At 33.6% G+C, this 14,030-nt stretch overlaps 1 long non-coding RNA gene across 1 annotated transcript; it reads left to right on the top strand.

The window, feature by feature from the left end:
- The first annotated feature begins 5,872 nt into the window (after positions 1-5,872).
- Positions 5,873-10,489, top strand: LOC140439967 (uncharacterized). Its single transcript, XR_011950771.1, has 3 exons — positions 5,873-6,026; positions 7,645-7,777; positions 10,273-10,489. It is a non-coding gene; the product is annotated as an uncharacterized lncRNA (long non-coding RNA).
- Positions 10,490-14,030: the final 3,541 nt, after the last annotated feature.

The following is a 14,030-nucleotide window of genomic DNA, read 5'->3' as shown; positions in this document are numbered from 1 at the left end:
AAAATCCTCATAAGGCAACTCGAAAACTGGCCGCCGTCAATGATGTAAGTAAATCATTTATTTGAGAGTTTTGCATAAAGAAAAATACCACCCTTACAAAGTTCAGTTGGTTCAGGAGTTAAATGAAGATGATCCCGATAAAAGGCAAGAATTCCGTGAAATGATGATGGGCAGAATGAACGCAGATTTGCAGCTCATAAACAAAATAGTTTTTTCTGATGAAGCAACGTTTCATTTAAACGGAACGGTTAACAAACTCAGAGAAAATCCTCACTGGGTGTGTGAGACTCACGCAATATCCTAAAAAAATTAACATTTGGGCTGGTATCATTAACAATAAAATTATTGGTCCTTATTTTTTTGAGGGCACAGTTGATGGTGAGGTTTATCTAGATTTTTTGATTAACTTTTTAGTGCCTACATTACGAAGATTTTTTCCTGATGTCAATCATCCAAATGAGATAGATCGATCTATTTAATACCAACAACACAAAGCTGTTCCGCATTTTGCACGTATAGTTAGAAATTATTTAAACGAGGTTTTTCCCATTAGGTGGACTGGAAGACGTGGAACGATCGAATGGCCGGCTAGATCCTCCTAGATTTGACTCCTCTCGATTACTTCTTATGGGGTTATTTAAAATCTAAAGTATATTTTAATAGACCAAACAGTATCGCTGATTTAAAAGTTGGGATAACGGAAGAAATTAACAAAATAACCCCCGAGGTCGTACAAAATGTTGTGCGATAATTCCAAAATCGCCTCGGCTATTGTCAAGAAGTGAATGGTGGTTATTTTGAACATTTAATTTAATTGAAAAATACATTCTAAACATTATGTGTATTATTATCTTCATTCAACCTAAAGTTTTGTGATAGAGACATTATCAAAATTTTACATCTTAAAAATCAATTTTCTCAGTTATGATTGCACCAAACTTAAAAAACTTTATATTTCTGAACAGAGGACTAAAATTCCTTTCTAATAAGGTGTCACACGACCCCCTTTGTTATTTAAAATTTTCGAGGGGGTGCTGGAAGGGGATAATATTTTCATACTGTAAATTGCCAATTTAAAAATAAAAATCGACCTGTTTCAGGTTTTTTCCAGATAGTACATAACGCCAAAAATGAATTTATTCCATACATATGGACCGCATGGTATATGTGCCATGACGAGACACGCCTTATGCGACCGGAGGTTCAGAGTATAGACAGGATAAGATCTGTCTGAACACGGAACTTCGAAAACTGGAGTAACATCTTATAACCTCTTCCGTATAACATATACACAGCTCACATTCCAAGAACACCCGGAACACTACTCAGGCTTTACGCAGGTGACATTGCAATAGCAGAAAAACGCAGGAACCTAGATGTAGCTGTAAGAAACCTACATATTTCACTGGATACAATAAAAAATGGAGTATCCAATGTAAAATCGCCATAAATCCAAAGAAGACACAAGCAGTTATCTTCAAAAGGAAGAGATAGCCCAGAAGAATAGATAACAGTGCAAGGCAGATCCATCAAATGAAAAAAATGAAGTTAAATACTTAGGAGTCACTATGGGCCAACTTTAAATGTTTACACCATACGTTAATGCGATAGTCCAACAGACAATGCTAGAGTCACAATCAGAGGATTAATATGAAGAAGTAAATTAGCAATGAAAACCAAATTAAGACTCATCAACAGCATCATAATACCCATAATAACATATACATCTGTCGCATATGTACGCACATGCAACACAACCAAAAGAAGCAGCACACAACAAATGCTTGAGAGAAGCTGAAGCAAAAGTGCCCAGACACGTAGCCAAATGCTTCTTATTCAGATATTTGAAGCAAGTAAGAGTACTATAGACGATAGAAGAAAAAGACGCTGTAAAATTCGCTGAGCTAGAAGACCACCCAAACCAGATCTTGCGAGAAATATTAAGGTCCATTATGTTCCATAGATGGAAGTACAGAAGACCCAAACAAGAAATGTTAGCGAACATTTAAAGAAGTCTGGATAATATTGTAGCTCTATCAGAAGGAACCACCGTGAACATTGTAAGGTATCACGCATAAACTAATCGATATTTTATTTCAGACATCTCCAAAAAAAATATAAGACAAACGAACTAACAAAACTGCGTAAGCCACAAAAAAATACTACTAACAAAAAACCCTTAAAAAACTGATAGAAGTGGCCCACACACACGGGCGCCGAGTCGCCGAACTGGGCCAAGTCCAGTAGTAACAGCAAATCGACGATACGTCAGATAAGCCGATAGCGGGGCTATAGCATCTTATGCTGTGCTGCATTATTTGGTAAAGATTTCATATTGGGATCCTTGTATCCAGAATCCTCATATGACAAGCATTTTGAAGTAGCCTCCATAGCGCATCAGTGGCTATGAGGATGGAGTATGGCCTGGGGAACGTTGGGGCTTGGAAGAGTGGTTCTTGATTTACTTGGACCAATCCTCATCCCAATGAATTGTATGCCCGAATGTCCATATAGGTACGCAAGTCTCTACAAGTTGAGTTTACTTTTTTGCTTGCTTGCTTGTCGTGAAGTAGTCACATCAGATTGGAGTTACCCTCGTGGACAACAGAGAAGGTAATTCTGTGGTTAAGAAAAAGGTCTTCCAATCGTGCTTCCATTGAATGACTTTAAATTTTTACACCTTTAAATATTTTTAAAATTGTGTCACTAACATCGCCATATATAGATCATCGTAACAGTTCTTGTATTAAAAAAATAATTTTCATAGATTCATGCTAGTACTAAGTAAATAAATGAATCCATTTAATATTCTTCTCTCATCCAAGGTAAAGTGATCATGAATACATTATGCACTCCATATTAGCGCTGTAGTATCAATTATTTGTCGGCATTGTTATTCCCATTTGATAACAAAGATGGAACTATGTATATAATTGATGTTAGCAAAGGTATTGAAGGAAATGCCAATTACTGACAGTGGCGTAGCAGAGGTAGCAGTTCGATCAAAAAACAATATTGTGTTATGGTTTTGTAACAATCATAGACCAGAGAAATGAGCAAATAAAAAGCCTTTTTCGTAAAACTCTTTAATACAGGTAACTAACAACTGCTTTTGATAAATTTGGTGATAATAATATGCAATAAACAAAATATAAGTAAATGTAATGTAATACGCAAAAGATTTAACGTAATTTTTTACTTATAAACAATATAAACACAATGTAAGATAGCTATTTGATTTTAAATACTAAAGGTGAAGACCGACAAATTATATGGAAAACTGACACATTTTTTCTGATAAAGCATAGAAAATCCTGCATAGAAAGTTATTTTTGTTAATTTTTTGCTTAATTATTACAAAAATAGTTTAAAAGTCGACTTTTTGAAAATAAAAAAAAATAAAAAACTTTACTTTTGCGTGATAATGGGGACAACACCACATGTATTCAGTAATAAAAATTTCTAAAAACTAGCATTTTTATGATCTATGGTACGAGGTACCCCAAATTAAAACAAAACATTAATTTTCGTTGATTATAACCGGATATATTGCGACTTTTATAAATTTGAATTTATTGGCGAATTTCTTTGTGTTATAACTTAAATATTAATATCATCACGTATTTCAAAATATGCTAATGTAATCGTCGCATTTTAGAGATCATAAGCTTATTTGTTTTTGTTTAGGTTATGCTACTTCGTGCTTGCGACAGTCCCATTATCAAAATGGGGGAGGGGTGGGGACGGTTGTAACGATTTTCATGGCAACGGTTGTAACATTAACTTTATATATATTATTTTTGTATTACAGATGCCTAGGAAACGCATAGCGAAGACTTCGGTAGGTAAAAGCGACATATTTTTGTACAATAATGATTACGATGAAATCAAATTAGGTGCTATAATTTAAACGCTCCTTCCACTTGACTGAAAAATAAAATGGCTGGAGATGAATGGTTTTGTTCATTCGTGAAGAGAAACTACTACAGTACAGAAGCCTGACAGAATTGTTGCAAGATGTGGTACAAGGCGCACTTACCTCTGCTGACCGAGGCACTTTGGTCAGACTAGCATTTGCAGCTATCGCATTAGGCAACGTCATTCCACCTATGTTCGTGTTTCCTCGAATTAGATATCAATAGCATTTCATTAGAGACGGGCCAGTGGGATCAATCGGTGCCGGTAATTCATCAGGGTGGATGCAAGAAGAAACATTTATCATATTTCTTAAACACGAATTCCTCTTTGTCGCATGAGATATTATTGGTGCTAGACAATCATTCGTCGCAAATGCGTACCTATAAACTCAGATTTTTGCAAAGATAATGGAATTATCTAATAATAACTGTCATTTCCGCCTCACTGCTGTCACAAACTACAGCCCTTAGATAGATCCGTTTAAGGGCCTTTCAAAAAGCCATTAATACCGCCTGTGATGCATGGATGCGAAATCATCCAGGCAAAATCATGACTATTTACGACATACCGAGTATTATATATCCAGGCCGAGTTTCGAAAGACAAGGATCTTCCTATTCAACCGCGATTTGTTCCAAGAAATTGATTTTGCGCCATCGTTCGCGACAGACAGGCCTAATCTAAATGCTACTGAAGAGGTGGGCATTTCTAATCAACATAACATTAGACTTGCACCTGATAACGAATCCCCTTCACTATCACTTTCGTTATTGAATGAGGATCAGAGCCGAGCCCAGAGGTTTTGCCGAACGGGTGCAAGAACCCAATTTGCCGCCTCATCAGCAGTTCTGGAAAACGTGTATAAGAAATCATCGCAAATTAGGGAAAATAATAAAAACACAATTTTGAACATTTAAATCATACAAATATATTTATAAGTCAACGAATACATATACCTATAATATAAATATGAGCTTATACAACATATTATTATTATGTACATAAATATAATTTGGTATAACCAAAATACAAAAATCTACGTAGTTATTTTACGAAAAATAAAGTAAAATAAAGAATAAGTAATATATATATGTAGGAACAAACATTAGTAAATTTACTAATGTTTGTATTTTGATAACGATTTCCGAAGTGGAAATTGAAACGTCAATAAACGTACTTTAACCTTTAATTGTGGCTTATTCCCATTTAAATAGTAATTACTTTAAAATGCCACAAGAAAATAGCTTGAGAACTATATCAACTATTTGGCCAGTTATTTTTTTTTGGACTTTGCTTGCTTGGCGTTTTGATTTAATTTTTTTGATATTTATATTTTTGGGTAAATTTTGCCGTCCCCAAGCTTGCGCCGCCCGGGTGCCACGCACACCTTGCACCCCGGCACGGCTCGGCCCTGATGAGGATCCACCTTCATTCAGCGCAGTAAGCCCAACTGAGCCCGAAAATAGAGCATCAACTAAACAGGCTGCACTTCAAGAAACGATTTAAATCACATTTAGACCACAACAACGCCCGTCTTGCAGGTATGCTTGTACATGTAGAGCGGTTAAAGTGAAATCATTTTATTACTGAAATAAAATTTGTTATTTTGCAGTTGAATATATTGTTTCAAATTGTTATTTGACACATAGAGTTGTTTGACACATTCCTGAATAATGTAAACGATCAGGTCTCAATCAAGTTAGTGAAGTGCATTCAAAATAATAAAATGTTAATTTATAGATTAGTTATAAGGATGTTACTCACTGGACTAACTCTCTACATGTCAGTAGGTTTAACAAAATAAATGCTTATTGCCCATGTGAGCAGATTACTGTAGGTACTCATTGAAATTAAATAAAAAACTTACTTATAAAAGATGCTATTATATTTTATTGAGCATCTGACCCCTAAAAAGTCGGTTTTATACACGCCTATATCGATGTGGCTGCATAAAATGTGGTGACTAAATTAATTTTAATCATTGTAGTAATAATATATACTAATTATAAATGGTGCGTTAGTGAATTTTTCTGCAGTTTTCTTATGTAACGCTAAGAATACGCAGCAGTCAATATGAAAAACATGGGGCTTTTCAATGTTGTTCTGGTGGTAAGTTCTGTTTGTTTAATTTTTAGCACAATTTTATTGAAACAATAAAAATAATAAGTGAATTATTAAGAAATAATGTTTTTGTGTATTTTTTTAAATAATTTATGTTTTTAATATGTTATACCAAGAATTGAAATAGTCAAGGAGTTTTTAATTCGTATATTTTTTGGGAAATCTTTACAATTGCAATTAATGGTACTTAATGGGCATGGATTCTATGTTGGCGTGAATTGTTAAGAAAAAATGTTTTTTTGTATTTATTTTATATAATTTATGTTTTTATAATAAGGTATACCAAGAATTGAAATAGTCAAAGGGTGTTTAATGAGTATATTTTTTGGGTAATATTTTCAAATATAATTAATGATTGGTAGTTAATGGACATGGATTCTATCTTAGCGTGAAGAAGATCCGAGTTAATATCCTATCAGATATTCTGTTTTTTCTTACGAAGCTATAAATCTTTTTTTCATTATACAGCTTGTCTTCACTGTACCTACTCCAAATTTTTATAAAGGCAGGTTCATATTTTTTTAATGAGAAACGAAATACTCACCGTGGATAGGGTTTTAAAGGAAGTGAACGATGACCGTGATTTGCCAAATTTTACGAAAACCACATTTTATAGAATATTAAAAAAACTTAATTTTCAATATCAACGGAGTAAAAGAAACGCCCTTTTATTAGACAGAGACGACATTATGGCACTACACTACAGTCAAATCATCGAAACAAGCTTTTTTGGATAGATTAACAATGGGATTAAAAAATCCTTCAATTAATTTATTACATTCTGCATATTTCAAATCTCAAAACTTACAAATACTTTAAATTTTTAGGAAAAGGTAAAAGACTTATTATTTGTCACATTAGCAGCGAGAATGGCTTTGTTTTAATTACCCTCTGGTGTTTGCTTGTTTTGTTTGTTTCAAAAGTCTGGTGACTACTATTAAGAGATGGTCAGATCCAGATCCAGACACAGGTCAATTTTCTGAAAATTAGTCAAAATTTCCAATGTCTAAACAATATAAGAAGACAAATCTATCATTGTTATCGACAACGCACTGTACCATTCTCGTAAACTAGAGAAAATACCTGCAAGTACACCAAAAAAAGTTTGTTTCTTTATTCCTTTATTTTTCGATCAGCTATCTTATAATTAATATCGCATCTGTTGTTGATCTGCCTTGTAAAAATTCAAACCTTCGGATATTTCGTTTTCCTCACGAATCCGTCCATTAATTATCCTCTCTCATATTTTCATAGCGCGACTCAGTCGTTTTATAGCTCTGCAAGTAGTTTATGCAATCGCCTCGCGAATCCAGGAGATGCGTTTAGAAGTCTTGCTTCTTCATTTGGGCGATCTCTCAATCCACCAAGGTAATTTCTTGATATTCTTCAGATTTTTTCCTCTACCAAAGGTGAAGAACCATATGTGGGGAAATTGAAGAACTTTTTACATACCACATATTCTAGCCTTGCATGGATAGCTAAAGTGGATGTTTACACTGCAACGTTTATTACTGACTCAATTTGATATCATATTAACTTACTATGTGCCATACGCTAAATAATTAAACCTATCGAAATAATATTTATCATTGTCTCTTATTTTTAGTTGTGTGTTACCATGCTCTGTGTCATGATGACCTCTGCAGCACCAGCACCTGTTCCACATCCAAATCCTAACCCACAATGGTTAGCATATGGATACCCCGTGTCTTATTCGTATGGTTACTGGCCAAGTTACGGTAAGTTATTTCTAATATTATCTTTTATAAATAAAAAAAAAACTATCAGCTTTAAAAATCGTTAATATTTATCACAATATCTATATCTATACTGGACCTAGAGCACGTATGTGCGTGTTATATGTATAATTTAAACTAGAGATAAGTTGCGGCATGTATCGCGACTTTGTTAAGTATAATTTGACAAAATTTTCTTAATTTGTCACTAAGTGCCGCAGAGAATATTTGTACGTGATTTATATGTGATAATAAGGTCTCACTTTAGGATTTCTAGATCAAAAGTAGTTCCAAGAGATTTGAAAAAACTCTTAGTGGATTAGTTACTGCTTTTATACTAGCCTCGAATTCAGAGGAAGGGAATTAATAAAGACGTCGAAAGCTGCAATTTTCAGAATCAACTTTATATAAGAAAGTATTTAATATATATTATTATTTAGGATCAGTTATATGGTGTAAGCAGCTAATTTTGCCTGTTCTTAGGGATATCCCTATTTACTGGGTTGGCTGTTAGCCCCAAAAATCTAGAATCTCAATAACAGATCTTGAAATTTTCACTGTTTACCGACGGGTCGATTCCGACGCACTACATAGCAGCGAGGATAACCGCAAAAAGACAATATAAAGATCAGAGTAAGTACTCTCGCTATTTCACTCTGATAATAGAACAAGACAACTTTTTCTGAGGGAGTTCCTCCTTGCCATTGTGTCTACTGGAGCAGCCTGTCGCGGCGGTTTCAGATAGCAGAAATATTGTTACCCAATAAATCTTTTCACTGTTGCTATTTTTTTCCAAGGGGTCCACCTTATTCTTCCTGTGATTGTGTTGCAGAACAATGTAATACACATCTTTGTAATACCTCTCTTCCAAACCGAGAACTCCTCCTGACAAACAGGTAAAAAACTATTTCTGACTTACTATAGCTCCAGAAACAATTATAAAAAAATATAGCAACTCTTTATTCAATTATATTCAAACATTCAGGATACTGATCCTTAACATCCAATAATACAAATAGTAAGCCGTAATAATGCCTCCCCTGCATCAAATAAATCGTCCACAATCTCCTCTTTTATGTCTAAAATATTCTGGTAGCGAGATCACCTGCTCATATCTCATCTAGGCTTTTTGAAGCCATCAGGACAAACTATTCTACTATTACAAATTTCCCAAAGCCAAAACCCACCCCAACTCAAACTCAAATCAATTCACTGAATAATCTCCAAGTATACAAATATATGATAGAAAATATGTTTTGTACACAAAAACATTAACTATTTTACACCGTTACTTCCTCAACATGTTATTGTTAAAATTAAACAAAAAATATTCAGTTGAAATTTTTATATTAGCCGTCCACGAGAATGTATTACATGATAGTAAATGTCTCCTGAAATCGTGGTGCCATCAAGCGTTGAGGCTACGTACTTATCGGACCGCCGGCGCTGTTGTATTAAAATTGGCTTTAATGTTGGTTAATTTGAAGTCTCCCACCGCTGCTGTCAAATATTTGTGAACATTTGCATTGTAGTTGTACTTTGCAGATAATTTTATGGATTGAAAGCAATGTATCCATCAATTTGTGTTTCTTCTTCTTCTTCCTCTTTGTAAGCAATTCTGCTTGTTCATTGGCGGATTAATACCTCTATGGAAGGTTGTCACCTTCACCTTCATCTTTTGCGCGCTCGTCCGATACTTCTTCTGTCGATTGGTGACTTATCTCTTGCTATTTTGACGACACGGGTCTCATCCATTCTGTTGTGGTTATTCCATTTCTTTTTTCTATTTTGTCTCCATGCATTTATACACTGTACGTTACATATTAAATTCTTTTGCTCTTATGTTAAATCTGTGGATCAGTCTTTGTAGACTATCTTCATCTTGGGCTATCAATATTGTGTATGTAGTCTGCGTAACAGAGTATTTTTATTCCTTTGTTTCCCATTCTGTATCCTCTTTCTTTGTTAACGCTTTGTTGATTTCACCCATGATCAAATTGAAGATCATGGGGCTCAATGAATCTCCTTGTCTTATTTAGCTCACTATTTCTATAGGTTTTGTAAGTTGTCCATCTATTCTGACTTCCATTTTGTTGTTTTGGTAGATGTTTTCGATAGTTTTTATAATATTTAGGGGAATTTCTTTATTATAGAGAAGATGGATTACAGCTTTGGGTCTTACTCTGTCAAACGCTTCCTTTAGGTCAATCAGACACAGCAATGCTGGTCTATTATACTCTAGTGATTTCTCAGTAATTTGCTTTATAACGAATATTGCATCTGTACACGATCTTCCACAACGAAAACCCTGCTGTTCATCCTAACTTATATAATTTGATTTTATAGATTAGAATATGTGTATCAATCCTTTTGTTTTACTTATGCACTGTTCACCTGTTTTTCTTCTTTCTTTCGTAAGATTTTGAAATTATACTAACTTTTTTTTAATATTGTATTATATTAATTATTGATTAAATTTCTTTATTTTTTATTTCTAGGATACGCCTACGCATCTCCATATTATTACATTTAGGTTATAAGAAAACAAAGTCCAGGTTCAAGTGTTTTTTAATGGATAATATAAAGAAATTATACAATATCGAATAACATAAAAATAGTTGGTATATAACAATGTTTTCAGTTGTTTGAAAAAATATTTAATTTTTAATTTTGTTAAATATTTTATCCGAAATTGTAATAAAATATTTATTCATATCATGTTTTATTTTTTCACATACCCATTTATTACAAAATTCTAATGTCAATATTAATAAAGTTTTTAAAATATATACCAAAAAATTTCTGAAATCTGTAGTATGTCTTTTTTATATCACAAAACACAAACGACAAACTTAACAAAAGCTGTTACTAATACCGATTCTAAACTAATACAATAATATCACGGAGTGTAGATTTTCATGGCTGTTGTATGTTAATGGAACAAGGAAACCAACTGCCAAATTCCGTCCGATTGAACAAATACAAACTACAGTTAAGAAATAAGCAAGTTTCATCAGCCTTATTCATACATAATCGTGCCAAGGGACACAACACAGACCTCAACAAATCGTATTCATCCAACAATAAAAACCAATAAGTAATCAGAGAAATTGAAGCACAATAAATATGTCTTAAACCTACACCAGTGAAAATTATTAGTCAGAAAACCTAATACTCACATTCACAAGTAAAAATCCCACCCCGAATATCTATCCAAGGCAGAAGGTGATTTTGTACACCACGTCTCAGCAGCACAAGCATATTCTCCTAAACTAAGAAAAGATCAAATAACTAAGAAGCATTAACGAATAACGTAAAGCTCAACTACAACCTATCAGAAACGACGAACAAAACTTCGTCAAAAGTCTACAATCCTTTCTTGTCAACAGGAAAAATAATTCCGAACGGTTAAACACCCAGATTTCAAGCAGAAGTCCTGGTCTATCAAAGATGATGAAGCCAATGTACAGACGGATTTTGACAAGGTTATAGATTTTTGGAGGGCGTATTGTATAAATCTTTATATGCCGATATGGATCAGATGCCCGCGAACACCCCTAATGTACCTGAATATCAGGTGCACTCCACTTGCCACTATCCTTCAACAGGGACACATCACAGTCCTCTCGCAGACACCGACAATAGTCTTGAATCTGAACCTAACACACTTTTTTCGAGGTAGAATTTGCTCTGAAAAGAATTAAGTTAAACAAAGCAACAGGCTATAAACAGTATACTGAGGCAGTACATGTAACAGATGAATGCAACCAGTGGAGAAATATCAATAATCAAACTATCTCAGCTGCTGAAGCTCAATGATGAACCACAACAAATCTGCTAAGATATTAATGACTATGATGCTGATGATTAAACACTCAGAAATATAGTCCATGCGTGAAACCAAGACAGTATTTACACTACTCTCCAAAATTAACGCACCGCCTTAAATGTACCATTAATTACAAGCGATTTTTCTTCTGAACCGTTGATTGGATTGGGATTATTGTTCTTTCACAGTATGGTCTATAAGTGAAAGGTACATTACAGATATTTTGTCTAACTATGTAGTTCTCTTTACTCCTTAGATAGAAAATAATTTTGATTTAATGCATGATAATGCACGACCACATGTTGCACGTGTGGTCCGTGATTATTTGGATAAGGTTGGTACACAAACCATGAACTGGTCACCCTGCAGCCCTTATCTAAATACCGTAAAGAAATTATGATATATTATTGATAGTCAACTCAGGAGCAGGCAACCATCATCTGTCTCTCTTGACGACATAGAAGTTATGGTGAGAGAAGTTTGGGATGCAATTAGAACCAGAGGCAGAAATAATAGTTTAGTAGTAAAGTATTTTGAGAAAGAGAACTTTTTAAAGATTATTCATGTTATGTGTTCTTAGGCTTTAGTTGTTTTACATGTCAATAAAGTTTATGTAAGCAGTGTTTTCTTTGATTTCATTTGCTTAAAATGTCTATAAAAACTTCTTACATTTAAAGTTTTGCATAATCTTTGACTCTATATCATAGATATCGAGAAGATTTTCTTATGAAAATGTTGAGGAAAGATAAAGCTTTGTCGCAATATTAATAAGAGGTAGCGTTTGTTTCTAATAAATTTCACAGAGTGTTTCAAAATAAGATTAAAAAACACAACTTTATTTTTACACTCCGTAAAACGTTAACATTTCTCAGAAAATATTGGTACAATAATTCTTTAGAAATAGACCTATAATGTGAAAAAAAATCATCAAAGTCCACGGTTCAGACGTAAAATAGCTTCAAACCTATGGTACATTTAAGGTGGTGCGTTAAATTTGTATATATATATATATATATATATACATGTGTGTGATTTTAAATCGCAAGGCATCCCATACGAGACCAGTGGCGGATCCAAGGGGGGGGTCATGACCCCCCCCCAAACAAAATATAATATCAATCAAATAATCCTAAAAAAAATAATTTAAAACCCATCAACACTATAAGCAGGAAGTGAGATTGTAGGGGTAAGTGTAGAATTATGCGGAACCCTTTTGACATTGCTCTTTAAAAAAATCAACAATTCTGAATACAGTAATACCTCGACTAACGTTACCCCGTCTTCCGCGAATTCAGGGTTACGCTATTTTCAAATTTTGTGAATTCGTCATTTGAGTGCCAGAGAATCATTCGATTATTGATGAAATAGAATTACCGCCCATATATTATTGCTCGTTCAATGTACATGACATGACTTTTCGTAGGAAATCAGCACATTTTTATTTTGTATTAGGTATTTCTTATCTTCTATTTTGTCTACAAATTGGTTGTTTGTAATTTGAATATGTACCATAATTGTTGAGCTGTGTGCGACATTTTATAATTTATCTATAATAAATATCAAAGTAAATATTGTTGTTGCATTAGCTCTGTCTGATACATTAGTGAATACAAATAAATGAACTGGGGGCTGCTAAATCGGATAGGCGAAAAGAATAATTTTTTTAAATTTATAATATATTTACTTATCTTATTATTATAGTATTTTTAATCACAGAACTTTTATTTACCCCTCGTTGCCGGCTATTGCTGACAATTCGTGAAAAAAATTTCAATACCGAGTAAAAGAATATTTCACTCACTTGTAGCCTAATATGCCTATTATAGAAATAACTATTTTTAAATTATATTATGTTTTTTGTTGAAAAAATTAATTTAAATAAAATGCTGTTTACACTTCTTCTTAAGGCTACTTCTTTATTACGGAAGGGTGGCTATAACTACAGCAAATTGCTCCCTATCTTGAGCTGTTCTTAGTATCGAATGTGTGTTTATGCCTGTCCACTGTCTTACATTCTTCAGCCAGGAGCATTTTCTTTTTCCTGTATCTCTTTTTCCTTCTACTTTCTTTTCCATTATGAGTCGTAGAAAGTTATATTTTTCTCCTCTGTAAATATGTACTAGATAACTCGTTTTTCTGTTGTTTACAATATTTAGGAGTTCTCTCTCAGTCCTCATTCTTCTCAGCACCTCGTTGTTGGTCACGTGCTCTGTCCACGAAATCTTCAATATCCTTCGAAAAACACACATTTCAAAGGCTTCTATACGCCTCATACTCGTAAATCCGAGAGTCCATGTTTCCACTCCGTATAACAATAAGGAATAACTGAATGTTTTTACAAATTGATATCGGATATCCAACGATAAGATAGAGTTTATTAGGAATGTTTAATACATTCATTAATGTTTACACTTACATTGAGTTATT

This window comes from Diabrotica undecimpunctata, chromosome 4, assembly GCF_040954645.1.
Source record: "Diabrotica undecimpunctata isolate CICGRU chromosome 4, icDiaUnde3, whole genome shotgun sequence".
Taxonomy (NCBI): domain Eukaryota; kingdom Metazoa; phylum Arthropoda; class Insecta; order Coleoptera; family Chrysomelidae; genus Diabrotica; species Diabrotica undecimpunctata.
The sequence above is the reverse complement of the archived record's forward strand: the minus strand, read 5'-3'. Positions and strand labels throughout refer to the sequence as shown.